Below are 24,454 nucleotides of genomic sequence, written 5' to 3'. Positions count from 1 at the left end.
GGATCAGGCTGGAGTCGGAGGAGGAGCGCCGGCGGATGGGGAGGTGGCGCTCCGGCGAGAGGGGCGCCGGCCGTGTGGAAGGAAGTGCGGCGGCGACGCCGGTCAGAGGGAAGAAGCGCGCTGGAGCCAGGGACGGCGGCGGGAGGTGTCGGGAGATCCGACAGAGGTGATGCGGGAGGTGGGTGGGGTTGGGAATGGGCCAATCGGGCTTTTCTTTTTTTGTGTTTTCGGAGTTCGGGAACGTCTCATCGGGCCTATATAGGGCGCCATGATCAGAATAGTTATTCTGATTCTGGTATTAGAATAGTGTTGTCCTATATATCTATATATAGTGTTACTATTCATCACCCAGGGTGCAGAATAAGTTATTCTTCACCCGAGGTAATATTACGATCATTTCATAATTAAATTACGTTTCGAATTCAAATAGTTACATTCCTATTGATTAACTACGTAAAATTTGACATAAGAAAATAATAATATAGGTCATAAGACAAGAAAATTTGCAGTTTATATATATTTTAGACTATATTTTTACGTTTGTAATTTTACATAACATAAAATATTTTTTACGACGATTATATATTTTCTTACGGTCCCTTTTTGCGTCGGAAATAAGACAAAAGTTACGGAACGTAAAATTCTGGTGCATTGATGGTAAAATAGAGGGGGGTGAAGAATAACTATTCCTCACCCAGGGTGACGAATAGTGCGAGGTCACTGCACTTTCTTTATCAAGAGCACTGCATTACAGAGACTAGTGAACTTCGTGTCGTAAAAAACTGTACGCAGTGTTTTTTCGTCACTGTTTTTTCTCTAGTTTTTTAACCGTTTATCGGAACGAGGCGTATGATATACTGTTGGAAAGCTATGGATTAGGTGCAACTTCGCCATGTTGAACCGTTGGATAGATATCGTCGAGGCGCATCTTTTTCATTAATATTATTTTCTCTAATTCGTTATGGTTTAAGAGCAGTTTCAAATTTACTAAATCGCGGAATTCTGTTTTTCAAAAAAATTCAAATTTTCGGTACTGTTTTCGCTCCAGTTTTCTAACCGTTTGTCAAAACAAGGCGTGTAATATATCATTGAAAAGCTACGGACGAGGCACAACTTTCATATGTTGAAATGTTTTTGAGATTCCTTACGGTTTTTAGTTAATTTTGAAAATCGTGTGGCTGACGACGAGAGTCAGCAGCCGTTTTTCGCGAAATTTTCACAAACCGCTAGTCGGAATGATTCAAATGATACGTCACTGGAAAGATATCGACGAGACGCAACTTTTTTATTTAGAACACACTATAATTCCATACGGTTTAAGAGCAGTTTTGATTTTATCGAAATGGGGCACTCTGTTTTTTCACGACACTAAAATCGATGAGTGGACCGCATCAGACAGTAAACTGCACTACTTCAGACAGTAAACCGCACTGCTTCAGACTGCAAACCGCACTGCATCAGACAGTCAAGGACACTATTTTTTTAAGGGCACTATATTTTTTTAATTCATTTTTGTTTCAAATGTAGTGTACTAAAAAGTCCTTCATATTGAACTTCTTTCAAGATCAAAGTGCACCGCATTTGCATATTTTTTTAAATGCATTTTTAGACCAAAGTGCATCGCATTTGCATTTTTAATTCATTTTTGTTTTAAATGAAGTGTACCGAAAAGTTCTTCGTAGTGGACTTTTTTGCAAGACCAAAGCGCTGCATTTACATGTTCTAAATGCATTTTTCTTCGTAGTGGAATTTTTACAAGACCAAAGCGAACTGCATTTGTATGTTTTAAATGCATTTTTGTTCTAAATGGTGTATAATTCCTCCAAAAATAATAAAAAGTGAACTCCTCTTTACATTTTTTTACAAAGTGAACTCCTTTGTTTTGCAAAGTGCACCGCCAAAGGTTTTCTTAATGAGCTGCATCGATTTTAACAAATTATATACCATGTCCTTACAAATTTGCAAAAAAACATCGGTCGCGGATTTGGTGAACATGGGTGCGCGCACACCCTTTATGAATAGCCAATTCAAAAAATGCTAGCAAAAATCAAAAAAATCTGAATTTATTTTTTTAATATACATAGTCAACCGGTATACTCGCATATGAAGTTTCACGAAGAAATCACATCCGTGATAATCTTGGCAAAAATGACAAAATCGAAGGTAATCGAAGCTATATTAAAAAACACTGTTTAATGAATAGTATGGTCGCATTTGTATTTTCTTCACTAAGAATACCACAGGTGTAAATACATCATGAAACTTCACACGTGAGTAGAATGATCGTCTAAGGTTCATACGGCAAAATTTCAGAATTTTTTAAATTTCTCTAGTATTTTTTATGAATTTACTATTCATGTGGGTGCGCACGCACCCATGTTCACCTTTGTATTTTCAAAAAACATCCTCCAAAAATAATAATAAGTGAACTCCTCTATACATTTTTTTTACAAAGTGAACTCCTTTGTTTTGCAAAGTGCACCGCAAAGGTTTTCTTAGTTTATTTTCTTTTCAGTTTTTTTTCTACACCAGGATTAAAAGTGCACTACATAAAATTAAATAGAATTTCTTGCAACCACAAACTGTACTGCAGCGAGAGGGTTAGTTTTTGGGGGTGACCAAAGTCAACCTGATATTTGAACCGTGTTGTGTGAACCCGAGGAAAAAAAACTTCACAAGCAAGCCATGAGAACCGTACGCAGTGCCCCAATGGACTGCATCAATTTTTATATATTTTTATATTTTTCTCACACTTTTTATAATAGCAAATTAAACTTTAAGAATGTTTTATTTACTTCAGTAGTTCCTGGCGAACTACAAGTCCACACCACAGGACTGCATGCGTCGCGCGCATGGGCTGCAATCAAATGGGAGTCCACAAATAGGCCAAAACTTTACAAAGACTACGAAAAATACACGTTTCTAAACACACCATTTTGCACTGCATGTCCACATGGTCTAAACTGCATGCTAAAGTCTCAATAGCACCATGTTTCCCCCGGAACTGCATTCAAATGAGTCACTGCAATTTTCATGCTTTACGTAAAATCCCCAAGCACAAAAAGCCCGGACTGCACTGCATGTGCACATACTTCAAACTACATTATTTGAATAGTCTCATCCCAAACACAAAATGAGTCCCTGTAATTTTTATACACAAAATTCTCAAACAAAAAATGCACCATTTGCACTGCTTGTTCACATGCTCCAAACTTTATGCCTTGATTCGAAGGAAGAGTGGTGGTGCCGCGCACAGGAGATCGCCGTGGGCCGGGAGGAGCTCCTGGATGCGTGGTTCGGGTAGGGGAGCACGGGATCCTCGTCGGGGGAGAGGAATTGAGCCAACTCCAGGAAACTTGGCGCATTTTTTCCATAGTGAACTACAAAACAAATTTTAGTGAGCTTCAGTAAAACATCAAATGAACTTCAACAGTTGTTGTAGCTCGCAGACGCACATCCGGGGACCAGCCATGGAGGTGGAGGTGATGAGGGAGAGGAGAACTTGTGGCACTGTGCCATGCCGCTCGGAAGCCGACCTCACGGCGGCAAGCGACGACCTACAGCCCGCCGAATCTCGCGAGGGGGGGTGCCGACGTGCTGCGTGCACCGAGGTAGTGGACTGCACGGGAGCCCTTGGACCGACCGGGGGCAGAGCCACAGCTGCGGGGGCTTACTCTGCCGCAGCTCGTGCTCCTTCCTCTCCGAGGTTGGGATCACCGTCACGGCCAGCAACCAATGGAGGGGGAGGAAGATGGAGACAGATCCGGGGGTTAACCGTCACGGACAGATCCGAGGTTGGGCTCACCGTCACGGCCAAATCGCCAGCAGCTGGTCGTCGCAAGAAGACCATCTGGAGGGGAGACATGGTAGCGACGGCCCTCCCCATCGGCTGATCCGGCGCATACTCCGCCGAGGATGTGATTTGGTCGGGGCGGCAGCGGGTACAGCTGTTGGGGGAGGGGGCCGGGGTAAAGCCACTGGGGGAGGGGGGCCGGGGTGCAGCCGCCGCGCCGCCGCCGTCTTTTGGCGAGCAGGGCTTGACTAGATCCCGTCGGGATCCGGTGACCCCCGAAGGCAGAAGGTGAGGGCGCTGGGGGAGGGGTGTCTGGGTGCTGCGCATCGCCACGGGAGGGAGGCCGGGGTGCTGCTCGCTCCTCGCTTTGAGGAGGGGCGTCGGGCAGTGTGGGGTGGGCGCGACCCCGGCGGAAGGAAGGAGGTGGAGAGGATAAGGGAAAGGGAACGAGTGGTGGTGAGGAGGGGTCGTCGGGCATCTTTTTTGTGGCCACGGGCGTAGCGGGTGCCGCCGGCGGAATAAGGTGGAGTCGGATTGGGGTCGTGGTAGTGCGGGAGGTGGGTTGGGGGTGTTATCAGAATAATCTCCGGTGTTATCATAATAAGACTCTAAAAGGTGTTATTATAATATACCCACTATATATATATAGTGTTACTATTCATCACCCAGGGTGCAGAATAAATTATTCTTCACCCGAGGTAATCTTACGATCGCGTCCTAAATAAATTACGTTTACAATATAAATAGTTACATGCATATTGATTAAATATGTAAATTTTGGTATAAAAAAATAAAAAAAAGGTTATAAGACCATAAAAATCATATTTTATGTACGTTTTACACTATATTTTTACATTCGTAATTTTATGTAATCTTACGTTCTCTTTTTATGTATGAAATAAGACAAAATTTATAAAACGTAAAAATACGTTGCATTGATGTCAAATTAGAGAGGGGGTGAAGAATAACTATTCCTCACCCAGGGTGACGAATAGCGCAACCCTATATATATGCCCGTGCGTTGCAACGGGAAAAAAATTTATATAGAAATTACCAAAGGCCTTGCTAGCAACGGCTAGAATTCACCTAGAATGTCACGGGCGATTTCCGACGCCCATTCTATCCTATCTGAATCATCTAAGCTCGACCCGCCACATGGTTCACACAACAAATAATTGATACAACAAACAGTGGCAACAAAGAATATCAGAAAAGCATATCATAATAGCAGCAGAAATCACAATTCTTATTCTATCACTTTTCTACAAAAAGACAAAGCTCATCCCAATCAAGAGAGTATGATATAGTGGTATTCGCCCTGCTCTTACACATCTCGAAATCAACCATAGAACATCAGCCCCGAGCACTCATACGTCTTCACAAATTATTAAGATTTCTTTGAGCTCCGATAAACAATGAAAATACTGCAGAACTGTGTTTACATAATATGTGTTGCCATTATTTAGAATACCGGCATAGCTATCACTTTTTTCTGCTTGCCCTCGGAAACCTAAACCTTCTGTGGGTCTTCTGATATGACATCACCAATGTCTTTACATGCAACAGTAAGATTAGTAAAATCTTTCCAATGTGTTCATCATCTTGCTCAATGATATTTGCTTCGAAATCATCATTCTGCCCTTCATGCTCGGAAGAAGAGTGTTGCACATTTTCTATGCTGGTCATAAAGTTTTCCACTTCATTAGGAATTAGGTAATTAAGGCTAACACTGTCCAACAGTTCATCCATCTTGCCATCCGCTGGTGTCTCCTCTCCCTTCTTTGACATGTTAAACTGTAAAAGTATGATAAAATCTAACGCTTTATTCTCTCCGGGCCACTTGTTAAAAGGATATCCAGCTTATCAGTGGAGGGGCCCTACCAATTGGGATGTACTGGTATATCTTATATGTAAACATTGGAAAGAATGGCTTCTTCGCATGAAACATCCATACTTCTGGTCCAAAATATTCACCACTGGAACCCTCTGGCTCATGCATTGACATCTTTCCTCTTTTCATGTTTGCCCATTTGTCTGGGGTTAAATCTAGCATTACGTCTGATGCCGTATCACTATGATCAACCCAATCATTGGCTTCATCAACAAGTTCTCGGCCCACTGTGATGACTCATAAAAAATTGTTGTCTATCTTGCGGAACAACTTATCTGACCTTCTAGACTTGGGCAGATGCAGGATAATGGAATTGCAAGCTTCCGTTACCTCATTAATACTATGTGGTACTGGTTGAAAGAGCTCATGTATTTATGCATACCATCATCACAGAATCTAAAAACTAAAGTACCAACGCATTTCAACAAAAGCTCACTTAAATGTGTGGTTGCTACCCTGAGCGTTGTGCCTGACAAACAATATCGCCTGAATGTAGCCTGATATTCATTAATTCATACGAATTTTTCCTGAGAAAATATGAAGTTTTAAGACCTATTTTTTAGATGGCATCGAGAGCCACCCTTGACTAATCACCTTGTTAACTCCAGCTGCCTCAACCAAGATAACAACACGGCATGCTAGCTCAAGCCAAGCACCCAGGACGACCGCAATCAGGCCAGGCAAGTTACATCAAGCCTCCAACAAAACAGGCCTTGACTCCTGATAGACTTATTCAGTTAGCAAAGAAAGCTCTCCATAACTTCCCCTTGCACATTTGCCACCAGCTCTCTGTTCTGTCTTCTGTGTGCAGAATTCAGAATCTGCACCTGCTCTCAATCTGTAGAATTCAGATTCTGCACCTGCTCTCAAGACACGATCTCTCACGGTTATCAATAATTCAAAGCAATGATTTTCCTCATAAGAGAGTTCTTCTCATCATCGACATCAATGCAAAGTAAGAAGGCCTCAATCTCAGCAACATTTGTGTCATCCTCCTTAATCAAAGCTTCTTTGAATGATTGTAATGTTTTTATAAGAAACGAAGAATCCTTTTCTGTGCTCTCAGGACCAACACTTCCAACAATGTTTCCAGTAACTTCATATTCTGAATCCTCCTGCAACAAAAAGGAAATTCAGTGTAAAAAGGAATACAAGTGTTTGTGTAGACAAATACTCCCTCCATCCCGAATTACTTGTCACAGAAATGGATGTATCTAGAACTAAAAATATGTATAGATACATCCATTTCTACGACAAATAATTCCGGACAGAGGGAGTATGTGCAAGGCAATAGATTCTAGTGATATAGATCATTTTTTCTAGCTTTTATAGAAGCGATGAAAGTGAAATAAGATACTGATATACCACTGCCATCTAGAACTTTTGAACTCTACTATATAATAAGAAAGCAACAGGGCCACACCAGTCGAAGGAAGTTTGCGAGCACCTTCGATATATATATATATATATGGCACCTTGGTCGTTGCAGCATTCTCTTGTATTTTGATATCCTTACCAATGCTTCTTGTTATAAACCCAACAACATATCCAGTAGAACCATCTGTCACAGTCACAACACACATCCATCTTTTCTTGAAAGTAAACATACCAAGAAATATCTGCACTCTGGTAGCATACAACTTCACCTCCTCGCATCAGCAAAGCATTAACGCTCTGAACTCATGTTGAAACATCACCACGGAACTGAAGAATAATTGACTGCCAGATCTGTCTGTCTTATCACTTCTGGCCCATTCAGGTTTAGGAGAGCATAGTTCTGTTGATAGAACACAACACAATTACCATCACATATCTTTTCATTTCGAAACAAAATGTAATTTATATTAAGTTATCACAAAGTCGGAAAATAGAGAAGAGTAATAGTTAAGCAAACAATCTAAATACATGAGGGATTCCTCTATGCACATACCCAGAAAGTACCATGTAGGTATATAATCTATCTACGCACATCCATCAATCGCCACATTACAAATTATGGTAACCAGTGACGAGCCGAAGCTATGTAGTTCCATAGTGACCATCTTGTGGTATTAAGATGTTTAGGTGCAGCTGCATAACTTTTCATTGTTTGGCCTAGATCCGCTTGGTGCATGTTTTAATAAACACAAATTCTAATCAAATCTAGCAGAATATTTGGATAGAGTAGAGAACCTTTTGAGCTCAAGCTGCTACCCAACTCATACAAAATTAAACCCAATTGATCAGTCAAAACGAAAAGTACAATCATCCGAGCATGAGGTATAGAGTAGAGCACCACGAAATCCTAGGTTACCTCTTCCAGCTGTCGTATACGAGCCCCTTTCCATCCTCCTACGCACTCTTCTTAGGCACCCCAAGGCCGCTGCCGCTTTGGTCACCTCCCTCACCTCTCTGGCTCCCCTTATAACCTAAGCGGACGATGACGAGGAAAGGAAATAGAAATCGAATCTATTCAACCTATTGTAGACTCACTATAAAAGTATAAAAGAACATATGCCTTGACTAGAAATTGCAACTATAATTATTAAAATAAATGTTCACATACCTAAACTAATCAGACCATTGGGCAGTTGATTTTGAGTGAACAGAACACCCTCCTTAAGCGATTAACAGTTTCTCATGATATCTATGGTATAATAGAATAAACAAACCAAAGAAAAGCTATATATGATTACTAAAAATTGTTGTTTTCTATCAAGAAAAGTGATGGTGTTGTAGCAAGATGATCTAAATGTAAATCAAATGGAGCTGACTTCTGAACCTGCTTCTCGCGCCTAGCTCGTCTAACAGTGGAATATGAGTAGCACATTTGTATGCACAACCGCATTGCAGTAGCTAAAGGGGCTTGTCCCCCTCTCCCTCATGTCATTAGCTATCAATAATCATTACCTAGTTAGCCATTTGTAGAACAAGGTAAACACAGAGAAAACAAGATGGATTAATTCCTCATAGATGAGATGTATCCTCTCAGCATTACTCAAAAAAGGATACCTGATAGATGAGATGTATACTCTTAGAATTACTCAAAATCACCGAGTTCACTTTCACATACCTCAAGATTAGGTAGAACATTATATCTCTAATTATCCTCTACTCAAAAAGCATTTCAATTACTTGCAAAACCTGCCATCACCAAGACATCAACACTTGTAGCAATATACATCGTATATTACAATATATATCATCGGCTCATCTCATGTTGCCTAAATCTACATGGACCAATCAAATAATTGTAGCCATATGAAAGAAAAAACTGAAACAGTTCAAAGAAAGGCAAAGAATCTTCAGGCTCTATAGCAACAATGGGATTGCTCTTATTTTCGACAAACTCCTTTTGTGTAGAAGCAGTCAATCATGTCTAAAAAAAATCTGGAAACAGCTAGCAGGCTAACAAATATGGCATTATTACTGCACATAACTGAATGCAAATTACAGTAAGGGGCATAACCTGTGAAGATGGCCATCTGTCCTTGTTGCTGCAACTCAACGAACATGTGAAAGGCACACCTGCAGTAGGAAGATTCAGCAGCCACATGCAACAAGTCAGGAGTCGTGTATGAGTAAATCAGAGAAAGGAGAAAAGATGAAATCCAGAACATAAGCGGGAAGAGAAATTAGATCCTTTTTACATCAAATCAAGGCTAAAAACATGTTGAAACATACCGTTGGGTGTCTAAGGATTTATGTTTTCCAGACCAAAGAAGAAAACGATCTAGTTTTAAAGAGGAGAGTGATTACCCTACCTCCAATCATCAGGGGCGTGCAGCTCTGAGTAGGGGGTCGATCCGGAGAAACCAGCATGCACCAAGCCGCGCCGCCTCAACAGGAGTTCCTCTCCCTTCCCTCCGGCCGGTCACCGGAGCCGCCGCCGCCGGCGACTGCCTCCCTCACCTTGTGCCCCTTCTCCTCCTTTCTTCCTCTCTCCCTCATGCCCTGGTCTCTTTGCATCAGCAGGACACCGTCGCCGCCGGAGCAAGACGCCGCACCCGCCGCCAGATCCATCGACGCCGCGCCCGGATGGCCGGCGCGGCACCAGATCGAGCGCCTGGCGGTTGGGATCAGGAGGCGAGGGAGAGGAGAGCCCGTTCTCGTGTGTGTTTTCTGGCGTGCTTTTTTCAATTTAGAAAGGACCGTGGGTTGAATACGGTAAACTATAAGGATTTATTTGTAAAATGTTTGAACAAAACGTTTTCTCACTTAAGAAAGGACTGCGGGTTGAATACTACAAAACAGAGGGGCTTTTTGCCAAAGCGTCGACGATGTACGACTAGAAGCAGTAATTGCTTTATTAGTAGGGAAAGATATATATATATATATATATATCAATTAGGCTTCAAGTGCATATTTGTTAGTTAGACATATGGTTAAAATGTGGCACTAAATATGAGTAGTAAGTACTACAGTAGCAGTACTAGTATACGTCCGAGAAATTATTCACCATGTCCACCCATTGAAATTAACGTGACAACACATTGCGCGTGAGGCGACACAAGAATCCCGACGGCGTGTTCGGGTATTGTGGACTTCATATTTGGAGTACCACTTATCTGTCAAAATGTTTCATCATTCACTTAAAATAGACGATTGATCATACATTGAGTACTCCCTTCGTCCGGATATACTTGTTATCAAAATGAATAAAAGGGGATGTATCTAGACGTATTTTAGTTCTAGATACATCTCTTTTTATCCATTTTGATGACAAGTATTTTTGGACGGAGGGAGTACCATATAACTGGAATTAACCGATGCAAGTCCAAGAAGGATTGGCTCGTGCTACCGGCTGGCATCAAGTTCAAGCCCACGGATCAAGAGCTGATCGAGCACCTTGAGGCCAAAGTGAGTGCTGACATCGCGAGATCTCATCCTCTCATCAATTTGTTCATACCAACCATCGACAGCTAGCACGGCATATGCTACACCCATCCTGAGAAACTTCCAGGTAAGACACCGATCGGCCGTCTACTTGCACAAACATATTCCTTTGTTTATAGCTCTATTTTTCCTTTTAGACGTAGACCCAGTGAAGCAATTACAATTTGAAAGTTAATAAAAAGTGAAACAAGTGACTACAACATGCCAAAGATGTTGTGAAAATGCCAACTACGTACACTAAAACCTGTATTCGACAATACTGCAGGTATCACACTGAATGGCCTAAGCAAGCATTTCTTCCAGCGCAATTCCAGGGCGTTCAAAAGGGGCACGTGGACACGTCGCAAGATACAGTCGGAGTGCAGCATGCACGCGATGTGGCACAAGACTAGCAATACCTTGCTGGTGATGGTCAACGGCCGGCAGACGAGCAGCAAAAAGGTTCTGGTGCTGCACACCAACAAGAACTTCGGCCAGCAGAGGACCAACTGGGTGATACACCAGTACTACCTTGGGGACCTGGAACAAGGGAAGGCCCGGGAGCTGGTCCTCTGCAAGATTTTAAACCAGACAAACACTAGCGCCAGGACTAAAAAGATTATAAGTTAGTTTGGTATTGGTACTTGTACTACCTTGTCGTCCGCAAGTTGGTATTGTTGTTAACGATCTTTCGGTATGAACTTGGCATTTGCTTCCAACCATCATGCCGAGGGTCGACATGGATATAAAGCTGAATCATTTGTTTCGAAACGAATTTTCAGGCACCTGATTTTTATTTGATGGGTAGCATAAGCACATGTCGTTCGAATTCCCAGTTCTCCAAATTTTTCGACACAAGTGCTTGCACTTATTATCATGATGAAAAAAAATATACCTGCTGCATCCCAGTTATCAGTCTGTACTTGCAGAATTCTCTCGTTTATTGAGTAGGTATATTGTCTTTTCAGGTCAAGCAAGTTTCAACTGGGTTGTAGACTTCCCAAGCTTGGTTTCGTTTTTAACAGGCCCAGCCCATGACGACAATGGGACACAAAGATCCAGCAGGTATCTACTGGCCTCTGGCCCACCAGCGTTAGTTATATTTTGTCTTACAACATCCGCATGCAGTTTTTTTTACTGAATCAAACACACAACCCAGTTCTATTGTCCTCTTGAAACGCCATGTCCTACTTCCATTTTATAATCTCTACCTATAGTTTTACTAGTTCATATACACATATCGTTATATTGAAAATACATAAGGTTCCCTTTTCATATTTATATCCTTATTTTTGTTGTTGTTTTCCCTCCCAGCGCTGATCTTTTTACCACTGGTTTTCCCTTAAACTAACTCAATTGTCCCACCTCTTATATTCTTACAAAAACAAAACGATTTTTTGGCAAATCAGTAAGTTCTTAAAAATGTTTATCATTTCGGGATTACAACAGTTCAGAATCCACCGAAATGTGCAAAATAAGGATGAACTTTTTGACCGTGGTCCTGGGCAGAAAATGGGATGTAATAAATTACTTAAGAATTAGCAAATGGGCTGCAAATTATTCAAAAAGTAGAAAATGGGCTCTATGTTGTCTGCCACAGATTTGGAGGCTGACTTGTGGGCCTACTAAGTTCACGCGTACACAAGGTTTCTCCAAAAAAGTAACTTAGTCAACAATCGACTCTACCAGCGTTAGACCGTTAGATGTCAATGTAATGACAATCGTGCTTCTTCAGTCTCTTATCTTCCTGCTCCAGCCTCCCAAACCAGCTCCGGCGGAACCGCCTGCTCCCGCCACCCGTGGCCGGCTGTGCTATCGGGCAGGCCTCATGGCCCCACCATACTCGCATCCCTGGCCTAGCTATCCCTCTACTCACCCACACCTCCTGTTATTTTCTATCTACAGCAGCCAAACCAGTCAACCCTCTTACTCCCCACCGTGTGGGCAGCCACTGACGTGTCTTCCCCGGCTCCATGTCATTCCCTTCGTAGGCCTCACTGTCGTCCACCGCCCTGGTGCTCTCGACGCGGCGTGGTCAACGAACGACATCCATCGGAAGTGGACTGTACATGGAGAGGTTGACAGCTAGGTCCACGACTGCACACAAGGAAATGCCTCCTTATTAGACGCAAAATAATGATTCCTTCACTTGACATCTGGGACCCACCGGAAGGGCATCTGTCTTTCACGAAAAAACGTTCCCACCGCTGACAGCTCGGACCCACCAGCTATATCTTCGCATGCAAGGAAGTGCTTCCTTATTACGCACAAAAAATGAATACTCCCTTGCTAGCTGGGACCCACCATATGGAAGGCTGACTTGTGGGCCTACTAAGTTGACGCGGACGGAGGGCTCTGTCAACTTAGTCAATATGAATGATTCTAGCTCTAGTGACCGTACGATGCCCATCCAACGGCCATAGTGCTTCTTCAACCTCTTCTCTTCTTGCTCTAGCCACCCAAAGCAGCGCCAGTCGTGCCACCTGCTCCTGCCTCCCGTGGCCGTCTGTGCTGCCGCGGAGTCCTCACCGCCCCCTACTACTCCCACCGCTGGCCAGGCCATCCCTCTACTCACCCACATCCCCTGTTATTCTGCGGTGACGGTAGCCTCACACCACAGCCAAACCGGTGAACCCTCATACTCCTCTCCACGTGGGAATCCACTGCCGCGTCTTCCCCTGCTCCGCGTCGTCCCCTTCCTAGGCCTCGCCGTCGTCCACCGCCTTGGTTCTCTCGGCGCGGCTGTCATAAGTCCATGGACCGAACCCTTCCTAGCATACCTTAATAGGCGGGAGCTCCCTGATGACCAGAACAAGGCCCGTCGCATAGTCCGACGCTCCTAAGCCTACAAAGTTCACGAAGGAGAACTCTACAAGAAAAGTACTACTGGATTCTTGAAAGATGTATCTCTGGAGAGGAGGGGTGACAGTTCTTGGCCGAAATACATGATGGTCTCAGTGGGCACCACGCCACAGCTCGGGCCCTCGTAAGTAAGGCCTTCCGTATAGATTTCTTTTGGCCCATGGCCCGAGCAGATGCACAGGCCCTCGTGCAACGCTGTGTCGGGTGCCAGTTGTTCGCCAATCAAAGTCATATGCCGCCCACTGCCCTAAAAACAATCCTCATTACTTGGTCTCTGATGGTCTAGGGGCTCGATATGGTAGGACCCCTTAAAGGGGGAAGCCACAAGAAGAAATATTTGCTGCTTATGGTGGATAAATTCACTAAGTGGATAGAGGCCAAACCAGTCAAAACAACTGAAGCTGGGCCGGTGATCGACTTTATATCCGGTGTTGTACACCGTTATGGTGTCCCGCACAACATTATTATTGATAATGGCTCCAACTTTACAATCAATGATATGAAAAACTGGTGTGCTAACTAGGGCATTAAGCTTGATTACACCTCCGTATATCACCCTCAAACAAACGGTCAGGTTGAACGGGCTAATGGTTTGATAATGAGCTGCATTAAACCCAGACTAGTGTTATACCTACGGGAGTCAGATAAACACTTGGTCAAGGAACTTGATTCCGTACTCTAGGGACTGCGGACAACGCCTAATCGAATGACCGGATACACACCCTTCTTCATGCACTACAAAAAAAGACACATCCGTGACATTTTGGGCCGAACGAATTTTTTTCCTGTCATACTTATGACACTTCTATGACAATAATTGTGACAAAACCCGGTATCATCATAGATGTGGTGGGGGCCTACTTCTATTAAAAAAATCATGACAGAAAATGGGCTTTTTGTCCTGGGCAGGCTGGAGACGCAACTGCATGACATTCTTTGGGCTGTCCATGACGGGAAAACCGTGGTAGAAGCAAGGGCGAGGAAAATATCGGGGAGTTCCCGGTTACGGTGGGTGGTCGGGGGCCGAGCGATGCGCATTTCTCTCGTACGTACGCGCGTGTGTGCGGGGCATTGGGCTCTAACTGAACCCAAGCGAGGCGTTGGGCTCTAACTGAACCCAAGCGATTGCACTGCAGGCTACGCGTTACAGAACCCGAGCGATCGATCGATCCCTTGCTATTAACTGAACCCGAGTGTGATTCCTTTACTACTACTGCTAACTGAAGCCAATCAATGCTGCCTATGGATGAACAGTGAGCGTTGTTGAGGGGGTTTGGATGAACAGTTCCCGGTGGGGGTTGGATGAATAGGACCCCGTGGTAGTAGAGGTCGTTGCCGCTGGATGAACAGTACCCCGATCGATCGAGCCGGTTGATGAACAGGACCCCGTGGAGGGCTGGATGAACAGGACCCGTTGGAGGGTTAGTTGAACAGTAGCCGGTGGAGGCTGGATGAACAGTAGCCGGTGGAGGGATGGTTGAACAGTAGCCGGTGGAGGGCTGGATGAACAGTAGCCCATGGAGGGGTGGTTGAACATGACCCTGTGGCGAGGGCTGGTTGAACAGTAGCCGGTGGAGGCTCGATAAACAGGTGCCCATGGATGAACAGTCGTAGGTGGAGGCTGGAGGAGGTCGACGGTGGATGAACAGTAGCCCGTGGAGGCTGGAGGAGGTTGACGGTGGAGATGAACAATATCCCGTGGAGTCCCGTTTTGTGGTACACCACACCCCTCCTGATGAAAAGGACCCCCGTTTCGACCGTAGCGTTCCAACACGAGTCAGTTTCCTCCGTTTTGCGGTATGCCACACCCTCCTGATCAGCAGGACCCCGTTTCGACCGTAGGAGGTCCGTTTCCTCCGTTTTCGGTACGCCAGGCCCCTCCGGTGAACAGGATCCCGTTTCCATCATGGCCGGTTGAACACAAGGCTGTTTCCTCCGTTCTGCGGTACGCCAGGCCATCATCGGCTGTTCCGTCCAAGCCGGTTGGCTCCCGATGAACACGACGACGCATTCCATTCTGACCCAGCCGGTTGGCTACCCATGAACACGACGACGACGCAGTTTCTCCGTTTCGACCCAGACACAGCCATGTACATGAGCCCTGGCCGTACGTATGCGCGACTAGGCATTTGAGACCCCACCCATATGTACGTACGTGGCTGTATTTTCTTTCTTGCACCCTGGCCGCTGTACGTACGTGTACATGCTACGTGCACGCCTCTACTACGACACGTGCCCTTCCTTGCACGGCCATGGTTCATCGTTGCAGCCTGCAGATAGACCGATCGACCAATATGGACGTACATGTTCGCGACCAGAATGACAATGCTATGTACACTTCGACCAGGTGGATCCCGACTGTCACGCACTTTCTTGCGTGCGAAGATGTAGCTAGTGGGCCCCAGCAGTCAGTTGGCGAATCGTTTTTTTACCGTAATATGGACGCACTTCCTTGCGTGCGAAGATGTAGTTGGTGGGTCCCAGCAGTCAGGGGGCGAATCATTTTTTTTGCCCGTGATATGGATGCACTTCCTTGCGTGCGAAGATGTAGCTGGTGGGTCCCAGCAGTCAGGGGGAAACGTTCCTTTTTCGTGAAATACGATGGCCCGTCCGATGGGTCCCTGCTGTTAGGTGGAGGAATAATTATTTTCCACGTAATAACGAGGCACTTCCTTGCTGCAGCCGTGGACCCAGCCGTCAGCCTCTCCACGTACAGTACTCTTCCGATGGAAGTCAGTCATTGACCACATTAACCACACTGCGCTGAGAGCACCAAGGTGGTGAACTATGGCGAGGCCTAGGAAGGGGACGACGCGGAGCCGGGGAAGTCGCGGCAGTGGATGCCCACGCGGAGAGGAGTATGAGGGTTCACTAGTTCGGCTGCGGTGTGAGGATTCCATCGCCGCAGGGTCGGGCCAGTGGTGGGAGTAGTATGGGGCTATGAGGCCTCTGCGGCAGCACAGCCGGCCACGGGAGGCAGGAGCAGGCGGCATGACCGGCGCTGCTTTGGGAGGCTGGAGCAAGAAGAACAGAGGTTGAAGAAGCACGACGGCCGTTGGATAGACATCGTACGGTCACTACAGCTAGAATCGTTTATATTGACTAAGTTGACAAATCTGTCGGTACGTGTCAACTTAGTAGGCCCACAGGTCATCCACCAAAATGGTGCGCCCAGATGTCAGGGGGAGGAATCATTTTTTGGGCGGGTGAAGCTAGAATATCTGAGATTGAAGAAGAAGCACGACATCCGTTGGATAGACATCGAATGGCCACTGTTGCTAGAACCGTGTGTTGACTATAAGTTGATAAAGCCTTGCATACGCGTCAACTTATTTTTTAGGGGATGCGTCAACTTAGTAGGCCCACAAGTGTGTGGCAGAGAACTTATAGTCCATTTGAGATTTGTAAGAATGTACATCCCATTTTTGAATTCTAATGGAATTTACTACAGCCCATTTACAGTTTCCGATAAAATTTCCCACATTTTGATGGGATCCGAAATATTTTTATCCCAAAATTTCTAGTCAGATTAAATACAATTTCAATATAAATTTGTCTTACGTAAAAATCCAACGAAACATTGCGTGCGAAACAATTAATGGAATTAAAATTTTCAAAATCCAAAAATAATATTTTATGAACTAATTACATGTTTGGTGCATTTTGTTTATAGTTACAGCCCAGTTTTTATAATTACATCCCATTTATCATTTCTTAAAGCCCATTTTCTTGTTAATCCTAATGCATCCCTCCTAGGAAAGATTTGCAGCCCAACAGGGCGGAGAATATCAAGTTGACCTTGCCCGGGTATTCCTCAAACAAAGTATAGCTGGGCTAGCCATTTTCAGCTTGAAAAAACCTAATATCTGGGCTGGATATCTGGCCTGGCTAGACGGGCCACAGCCCGCCCACTTAATACCCTGCTCTCCTGTAAACAACAACGAAAACATCGCTCAAGAAAAACTCTGCACTGCTCACACATCAAAAACACAAATACTGCTCGAGCTGCTTGGTCCCAGCCTGTAACACCCACAATGCGGCTATATCTCCCACGTGTCAGGGCACGACTTAGAGGCATAGCCGCATGGTAGGCTTATCGCAAGAGGGGTAATCCTCACACATCCCATGTACTGAATAAGGAAGGGATAAAGAGTTGGCTTACAATCTCCACTTCACACAAATACAAGTTAAACATACATCATCCAGAATACAATCAAGGTCCGACTACGGAACCAAAATAAAAGAAGACAACCCCAAATGCTAGATCCCCGATCGTCCCAACTGGGCTCCACTACTGATCAATAGGAAATGAAACAACACAACGAACAAGATCTTCATCGAGCTCCCACTTGAGCTCAGTTGTGTCACCTGCACTGGTATCATCGGCACCTGCAACTGTTTGGAAATATCTGTGAGTCATGAGGACTCAGCAATCTCACACCCGCGAGATCAAGACTACTTAAGCTTATGGGCCTGAAAGGGGTAGTGAGGTGGAGCTGCAACAAGCACTAAGCATATATGGTGGCTAACTTACGCAAATAAGAGCGAGAAAGAAGCAACGCAACGGTCGTGAACTAGAAGTGATCCTGAAACTACTTACGTTCAAGCATAACACAAGAACCGTGTTCACTTCCCAGACTCCGCCGAGAAGAGACCATCACGGCTACACACGCGGTTGATGCATTTTAATTAAGTTAAGTGTCAAGTTCTCTACAACCGGACATTAACAAATTCCCATCTGCCACATAACTGCGGTCACGGCTTTAGAAAGTTCAAACCCTACAGGGGTGTCCCAACTTAGCCCATCACAAGCTCTCACGGTCAACAAAGGATATTCCTTCTCCCGGGAAGACCCGATCAATCTCGGAATCCCGGTTACACGACATTTCGACAATGGTAAAACAAGACCAGCAAAGCCGCCCGATGTGCCGACAATCCCGATAGGAGCTGCACATATCTCGTTCTCAGGGCAACACCGGATGAGACATCCTACGAGTAAAACCGAACCTCAAGTTTCCCCGAGGTGGCCCCACAATCTACTCGGTTCAGACGAACACTTAGAGAAGCACTGGCCGGGGGGGGGGGGTTAAATTAAGATGACCCTCGGGTTGCCCGACCCAAGGGAAGGGTTATAGGTTGTTAGGCAAATGTAAAACCAAGGTTGGGCCTTGCTGGAGGAGTTTTATTCAAAGCAAAATGTCAAGGGGTTCCCATAACACCCAACCATGTAAGGAACGCAAAATCAAGGAACATAACACCGGTATGATGGAAACTAGGGTGGCAAGAGTGGAACAAAACACCATGCATAAGGTCGAGCCTTCCACCCTTTACCAAGTATATAGATGCATTAATTAAATAAGAGATATTGTGATATCCCAACATATCCATGTTCCAACATGGAACAAACTTCAAGTTCACCTGCAACTAGCAACGCTATAAGAGGGGCTGAGCAAAGCGGTAACATAGCCAAACAACGGTTTGCTAGGAAGGGGGGCTAGAGGCTTGACATGGCAATATGGGAGGCATGATATAATAAGTGGTAGGTAGCGTGACATAGCGATAGAACGAATAACTAGCAAGCAAAGATAGAAGTGATTTCGAGGGTATGGTCATCTTGCCTGAGATCCCGCAAGGAAGAAGAACAAGTCCATGAAGAAGACAAATGGAAGTAGTCGAACGGATCCTCACAACTCCGGAACAAAACCGAAGCTAACGAGAGAAGCAACCCGGAAAGAAGCAAACAACATAGTAAACAACAATCACATAAACATGGCATGATGCGCAACCAAGTATGATGCATGGCTGGTTTAAAGAGGCATGGCATGGCAAGGTGCAACAAACAACACTACAAATTAAGTGGAGCTCAATATGCAATGAGTTGCATATTGATGGATCACCACATTCAAGTTATTTAGTTCGATCTTGTTTATGTACCCAACAATATTAAATGTTGTTAAACATGGCAAGAGGTGAAGCATATGAAAACTACCTATCTAGACAAGTGTAAATGAGACCAGAACAACAAACAACAATTCCGGTAAATCCTCATGTGCATAATATGAATTTGGTACTGTTCTGCCCTAAACCATATATTAGAGTTGTTAAACATGCAAAGCAAGTACGCCATGTCAAACTAGGCATTTTTCTACCCCATTTACATATAAAGTTTATTAAATTTGAAGCTACGGTTATTTAGTTATGAAATAAACCATTTAACATGGCATTAAAGCAAATTAAAGCAAACAGCAAGTTTAACATATCAAACATGCACGAAAGTTGGATATTGTGAAACTAGATGAAATTTTAGTCAAGTTGCATATATAAAACATTTTAAACCGATGCCCGGTTCAAGAGTTATTAAAAGCATGAAGTTAGGGGTTTTCTGTAAAAACTGTAAAACCTGGGATATTAGCCAAATTCGCAGCGCAGTAAAAAAATACTACGGGCTGCATCTCAAGCAGGCTTGGTTTCTCACCAGAGGGCTCAACCACGCAGTAGAGAAGAGCAAGGCCAGCAGGGGAGCGGTTGGGCCTTACGGTTGAGCTAGGAGTAGCGGCGCAGCTAGGTCGAAATGCTGGACTCGCTCGAGTCAACGCGGGTGCGCTGGACGAGCAGAAGCAGAGGAGCGGTCAACGCGGGGTTGTCTCGCTCGATGCAGGCGGCAGCTTGATGAACCGGAGGACGCAAAGGATCCCGCGATGGAGCTTCGCCGGAATGAAGCAGGAGCAGTGGCGCTGGACCAGAGGAGGGTCGTCGCGGGACCGGGGTTGACGCGGACGAGTGTAGGGGCTCGATGCGGAGGAGACGGGCGACGGCTGCTTGCGGTTCAGGGGACGAGGTGAGGGCGGCGCCACGGCGTTGGACTTGGCGACTTGCAGGTGCGGGCGTAGGAGGAAGGTGGAGGAGGCCGGCGAGGAGGCGTGGAGGAAGGTGGCAGCTCATCTGCTGGGCTCGCCGGCGAGAGGGTGCTGCGGCTGCTGCTGCTCATGGCGGATCGGTGCGGCTGGCGAGCTCCAGCTTGAGGATGCCAGGGGCATAGGCACGGGCCTGTGGGAGGTCACGGGAGGAGGTTGCGGCCTCACCGTGAAGCAGAGGAAGCCGCAGATGCTGGCTGCTGGTGGCACATGGCGGCGGGGATCACGAGGACGAACTCGAAGCACTGGAGGTTGCAGGAGGACGACGCAGCAGAGGGACTTAATGACGCGGAGTCTTGGAGCTCCGACGAAGTTCGGCTATGATGGGGATGACCGGCTGAGCTATTGCTCCGGTGGTCACCGGACGAAGCAGGATGACAGCGGCGGCGCCACGCAGCTTGGGCGAGCTCCTGCTCGTTCCCGTGAAGGAGGGAGAGGGGGCACCGTAAGAGAGAGAGGGGGGGGGGAAGCAGGAGGAGAGCTCGAGAGGTTGGCCTGGGTCTTGCGGCCGGCTCGAGGAGAGGGCAGAGGAGCCGCGGGGTCCTGCTGGAGGAGCTAGACGACGGAGGGAGCTTCGGTGGTGCTGCTTCTTGCGGCGGTGCGCGGGAAGCAGAGGAGGTTGTGGGCTCGAGCGTGGAATGGGTCTAGGGGAAGGTGGAAGCTGGTTGGGTGGAACTGGCAGGGGAGATCCCGAGGGGAATTGGTGGAGTGGCGGTGGCGGCGATGTGTGGATGGGACAGAAGGCCTAGGTTTTAGGGATTTGTCTAGGGTTGGATAAAGGGGAACTATATATAGCAAATGGATTTTTTGGTTAGGGGCTAATCCGTCCCTCCTATCGTAATCAGACGGCCGGGAAAAAATAGATAGGGAGTCCAAACAAGAAAACGGAGATGTTTCCGGGATGTTTGGGGATGATCCGAATCCAACGGTGACGATTGTCCGGGTCGGGTTTGGGTAAGTTTCGGACACGCGCGAGGGGTCGATGCACTGTGCAAAGAGGGGTAGGCTGGGCCTAGGCTGTGTAGGAGAGGTCTGAGGCTGAGAAGAGAGAGACGGAAAAGCAGCCCGGTAAGGTTTCCGGAGACCGAAAACGTCCGACGTTTGACCGGCTATATTGCCGCTATAGTTTAACGGTTGGGCTATCAAACGGACTCTGAATGCGATGAAACTTGGCAGGCGGTCTACTGACAACATAACAACACCGCATGCCAACTTTTGACCCATTCCGAGAACATTTTCCGGCCACTTATAAAATAATATTTCGGATGTGCCGCGGGCGCGTGCAAGTGAGTCTGGGCTCAGAACGGACAACAGACGGAACTGGGGGAACCCGGACGAATGCAAGTTTTGAAAACATGACGATGCAATGCGGATGATGACATGGCAATATGCAACACGCAAGCGAAAGACAAGACAACAACAGCGAAAAACTGGAAGACTCCTGGCGCAACGGTCTCGGGGTGTTACAACACTCCACCACTACAAGAGGTTCTTGTCCCGAGATCTAGGCTGGCACCAGAGAGAAACGGAAGAGGAAGAGAAGAGTTAAAATTAAGTTGCTTCTTTGACAAATGAGTGAAACCAAAGAACCTTGCGAGGTTGAACAAATTGAAAGAAAGAAGACAACGAAGATTTACAAAGTTGAAAACACTCCGTCAGAAAAGAGGAACAAGGAACATTACTAGAACCTTGTAGGTTGAAAGACATAAGAAAAGTGTCACAATGGACAAGAAGTACATGCAAGCACTCCGGTTGAAACGAGATGTACAAGGAATGATAAAGATCCATTACGACAACACTCCGGTTGGAAATGGAAGGTAAATAATATGAGCTTGGCAAAATGAAAGCACTTGGATGAGACTCCGGTTAAAAGAGAAATGATAGACACAACACTCCGGTTAAAACAAGATAGAGAAGGAATAAGGATGATATAATTTGGGCAGCATTCTGACTGTAAATGGATGGAATTGAACATGAACTTGAAGAGATGAGAGGGTACTTGATGAAATCAACAACACACTGCCACCGGAACTATTGAAAGAATGGCACAAGAGTAAGAAAGATTTCAAACCACACTCCGGTTGAGAAGGGGGCCAAAACATGATAAGATGAGAGAACTTGAATGTTGGACACGACACTCCGGATGAATGGATAAGCAAAGAAAAGAACATGATCATCACAATTGTGGATGATGAGTGAAAAGAGCAACATCACAATGCCTTCGGGAGAAAGAATAGGAGATATATCATTTGAATAATAGAATGTAGAAGAAAATGTCAAGTTCTGCCACAAATGAGCTTACAAAGCATCCTTGCAAAGAAGGAATACACGGGGTTGTTGGAAAATCAACAACGAAAAGAATAAGCTTGTAGTGGGCTTATTGTCGGTGTCAAAACCGGCGGATCTCGGGTAGGGGGTCCCGAACTCTGCGTCTAAGGCGGATGGTAACATGAGGCAGGGGATACGATGTTTACCCAGGTTCGGGACCTCTTGATGGAGGTAATACCCTACGTCCTGCTTGATTGTTCTTGATGATATGAGTATTACAAGAGCTGATCTACCATGAGATCGTAGAGGCTAAACCCTAGAAGCTAGCCTATGGTATGATTGTCTGTTGTCCTACGGACTAAACCCTCCGGTTTATATAGACACCGGAGGGGACTAGGGTTACACAGAGTCGGTTACAAGGGAGGAGCTCTACATATCCGTATTGCCTAGATTGCCTTCCACGCCAAGGAGAGTCCCATCCGAACACAGGACGAAGTCTTCAATCTTGTATCTTCATAGTCCAATAGTCCGGCCAAAGGATATAGTCCGGCTGTCCAGAGACCCCCTAATCCAGGACTCCCTCAGTAGCCCCTGAACCAGGCTTCAATGACGATGAGTCCGGCGCGCAGTTTTGTCTTCGACATTGCAAGGCAGGTTCCTCCTCTGAATACTTCATGGAAGATTTTGAACACAAGGATAGTGTCCGGCTCTGCAAAACAAGTTCCACATACCACCGTAGAGAGAATAATATTTCCACAAATTTAATCTGCTGACACGTTTTGACAGCATGACATCACGCCATGGCCCGGTCATTATTCAAACCGTTTTTCTCAACCAGCACCGCACATATCGCGAGGCGGTTTTCTTGACACGTCTTGTCAAAGCAGAGATCGTGTTCCCCGTATTACGGGATTCTCATCAATACGGACGTGGGTAACCCAACCGCGCCATCAATTACGGCACTTGGGGAATAAGCGATTTCACCAGGCAAGTGGGGAGGCACATCGCCTCTTTCGCCCTTATAAAGGGATTAGGATTCACTCTTTTCACCCACGCCTTCTTCCTCCTTGCTTACCCATTCTCGCACACTCGAGCTCCAGTGCCCAAGTTCGCGTCTTTCTTCCCAAACCACTCCAAGCATGTCCGGAGCGGGAGGCAAGTGGATGGTCTCCCCCGTCAAGGAGGAGAACATCACAAAGTTATGGGAAGCCGGATATCTGGCCGCGGATATCGCGCACCGGCTGCCAGATGCAGGGCAGATCATCCCTACGCCCGAACCCCATGAGAGGGTAGTTTTTCTTACCCACTTCGTCCGTGGACTGGGATTTCCTCTCCACCCGTTTGTCCACGGGCTCATGTTCTACTACGGGCTGGATTTTCATGATCTAGCCCCCAATTTCATCCTCAACATCTCGGCGTTTATCGTCGTGTGCGAGGCCTTCCTCCGCATCAGGCCCCATTTCGGCCTGTGGCTGAGGACCTTCAATGTCAAACTGAAGGTGGTGGTTGGCCAGCAAGCAGAGTGCGGAGGCGCCATGGTGGGCAAAATGCCTAACATCACCTGGCTCGAAGGCTCCTACATGGAGACCAAAAAGGAGTGGCAATCGGGGTGGTTCTACATCACCGAGCCGCGCGACACCAACTGGGTGGCGGCCCCCAAATTTCGATCTGGAATCCCCACGCGGCTCACTTCCTGGAAAGAGAAGGGCATGTACTGGTGTTCTTCGGTAGAGCTGACCGGACTCCAGAACTGCATCAGGAACATGATGAGCAAGAAAATCAAGCTCGTCAACGTGGTCCAGGTCATGCTCTTCCGCCGGTTTCTCCCGTGTCAACGACGGCCATTCAATTTGTGGGAGTTTGACCCGGCCA

At 46.1% G+C, this 24,454-nt stretch overlaps 1 long non-coding RNA gene across 1 annotated transcript; it reads right to left on the bottom strand.

The window, feature by feature from the left end:
- Positions 1 to 3,015: 3,015 nt before the first annotated feature.
- LOC125521131 (uncharacterized) lies at positions 3,016 to 4,351 on the bottom strand. The gene is made up of 2 exons (XR_007289059.2): positions 3,456 to 4,351; positions 3,016 to 3,380 (listed from the first exon to the last, which is right to left on the bottom strand). It is a non-coding gene; the product is annotated as an uncharacterized LOC125521131 (long non-coding RNA).
- Positions 4,352 to 24,454: the final 20,103 nt, after the last annotated feature.

Source organism: Triticum urartu, chromosome 7A (genome assembly GCF_056163025.1).
Source record: "Triticum urartu cultivar PI428250 chromosome 7A, HENAU_Tu73, whole genome shotgun sequence".
In the NCBI taxonomy this organism is placed as follows: Eukaryota; Viridiplantae; Streptophyta; class Magnoliopsida; order Poales; family Poaceae; genus Triticum; species Triticum urartu.
This window is presented reverse-complemented; position numbering and strand designations above follow the sequence as displayed.